The sequence below is a fragment of the Pygoscelis adeliae genome, unplaced genomic scaffold (genome assembly GCF_000699105.1).
Source record: "Pygoscelis adeliae isolate BGI_AS28 unplaced genomic scaffold, ASM69910v1 Scaffold58, whole genome shotgun sequence".
NCBI classification, from domain to species: Eukaryota; Metazoa; Chordata; class Aves; order Sphenisciformes; family Spheniscidae; genus Pygoscelis; species Pygoscelis adeliae.
In genome coordinates, this window is record NW_008825564.1 from 483,047 (window position 1) to 485,698 (window position 2,652).

Sequence of the window (2,652 nt, forward strand, 5' to 3'; positions counted from 1 at the left end):
AAACTGAATCATAAATGAAATATACTTTTAGGGTTGCAAAATGTTTCTGGTTAGAAATTTGATTTAGAAAGACGTACTGTGAATAGTATCTCTTTCCTGAAACTGAATGCAGAATCGGGATAGCAATTAGAAGAATTAAACTTGCTGGAGAAGGAGGATTTAACCTGTAGCTGCAGTGTTAATTTTGTTTGCAGTTCATGGTTTTGGAGAGGCAACCGATAGTATCAATTCTTCTTTCTAGCCAACAGACTAACGACAAAAAGATGGGATTTTGAAAAAGTGGAGGATATCTAAAAATGCGTCTCGTGTTTTCCCTTAGCTACCGTATAAGCAGGAGTTACGGTTGGCACTGGGATGCGAGATGATGAAAGGATATTGGTAATCTGTACAGCGCCATGTAGGTTTTTAAAACCAGACCTCCTGGTGTAGGTTGATGATGTAAGCAACTTTTTTCTAGAAACCCGTATGTATGGCATGTCAAGAAGTAAATGATTTGGCGTGCAGATACCCTTTGTACAGGAAGTGGGTTCTATCAGGTAATTGCAACGTGGCTTAGTCGCTCTTACGTCCTAAGCAAAGGTTCACTGCTCTGGCAGACCCTTAACGCAGAATCCGAGACTGAGAGGATTTAATGATAGAAGGAGAAAAGTGTGCTGGAGATCTTAACTTACCTGCCTCCTTGCGGAAGGACAAGAATCCTTTTCTTTAAGCGATTGTCATTGTGGACTGAACGTTTGGTGACTGACCATTCATGGTCCATCTGCTTGGAGGTGAGATTGGAGAATCTTCTTTACCTAAAGCTCGAGAGATGGTTGTTTGATCTGAAATCCTCTACCAAGGCAAAGAGTTTTAAGTGTCCATGTAGTTGGGAAACCATCAAGTCATCGCTTCTGATATGCTTGGGCTCTGGGCAGGCTGAATACTAATTTCAGTAACTCGGATTAAGATGTAGTTGGAGATCTGCTTTGGCAACTGCTCTTAAAGCTGCTGCCTAATCCTTCTCCACATTGCTCTGCATGTGCTTTTCTATATGGTTTTGGTTGGGGTTTTTTGGCTGTTTTTTTGGTTTTCTGTTTCCCAATTGTGGGTGGGTTGAACAATGAGATCCTCATCATGCGGAAGGAGTGATGGCTTGCTTCCTGTAGGCTTGGGTGAGGCCGAGGAAAAATTCTGGAGGGAGGATCAATGAGTTCCTGTGAAATCCTGAGGCAAGCTGGATAAGAACATGGAGCAGTCCTGCCTCTCAGAAACACTACACAGAAAGACCAGAATCGTCCCCTCCTTTTCACCAACGCTGGGATGGCCGGGGAAATCCATTTATGCTTGTAGCCGGAATGATCTTGTGCTGGGGAGTGCGTTGCTGACGTATCTTGTGCTGTGGAGCTGTGGCCATCAGCCACTTTTCACATATTCTAAATTTTAACTGTTATCTGTATTCCAAAGGTAACCCACCTGTAAACGGAAAATTTTGTCCCAGTGTAACTTTGGGAGTAATGCCTGGTAATTAGCCCCTTGCGACTGGAGGCTGGTTGAGTAAGCAGTGCATCCAAACACCTTGGTATTTTTCAGACCTTTGCCTTTTGGACTTTCATTTGGCAGCTATGACAAAAAAGCCAGCATGATTGCTTGTTTTAAAAAAAACAAAAACCACCAAAACCAAGAACCACCAACCCTACCCCCCCTAAAACCTTGACGTTAGCTCAGCTAACGTAAATTCTGTAGATGCCTAAAACCCAAAATGTAGACTGTTAAAGAAATTGTGTCTGCTGACCTCCCCTGGAAACGCTGCGGCATTCCCTAAGAACCTTGACATGCCCAGGGTGGTGCAGACCACGCTGCTGAGCGGGCAGCTCAGGCTGATGTCCTGCGGGGAGTTGTACATGACATCGCCCTGCTCATCTTGCCGGCGGTGCTGAAACTGTAGCGTCGGCAGAAGATGACTGCGCAGAAGGCTGCTCCCTCCCTTACAGTTTTGCAGTACGGCCATCCTGCCCTCCTCCCTGACCCAGGCAAATGGGGGGGCGGGGAGAGAGGCCACAGGGACTGGGTGTGAAGGTTGGCGCAACGGCACATCCAAGCAGGAGAGGAAAGGGAGGAAGTGTGTACCTTGTGCACTGGGGAACATCCTTCCCGCCCCTCCTGGCTGGGTGTTTGGGGTGCCTGCAAGGCTGTCCTTGTCCCGCTGCGATTGATGTGTTCTCATACACTTCCTCCTGCTCTTCTGTGACGACTGTCTTCTGCTCTGTCCCCGGCTGCTCCAAGGGGATCTGCTACAACCCAACCTGCTGCCCTCGCCTCTGACTCCTTCTACCCCACGCAGCTGCTCACCCTGCAGCTCCTAGAGCTGCAGCATCTCCCCTGCTCAGCTCCACTGCCACAAGTCCTTCTCACCTTCAGCCTGTTCTGTGCAGTGTCTCCCACTCGGCCAGTCTTTGCTCCAGTGTGCTGGTTTTGGCTGGGATAGAGTTAATTTTCTTCGTAGAAGCTGGTATGGGGCTGTGTTTTGGATTTCTGCTGGAAACAGCGTTGATAACACAGGGATGTTTTCGTTACTGCTGAGCAGTGCTTACACAGAGTCAAGGCCTTTTCTGCTTCTCGCACCACCCCACCAGCGAGTAGGCTGGGGGTGCACAAGAAGTTGGGAGGGGACAC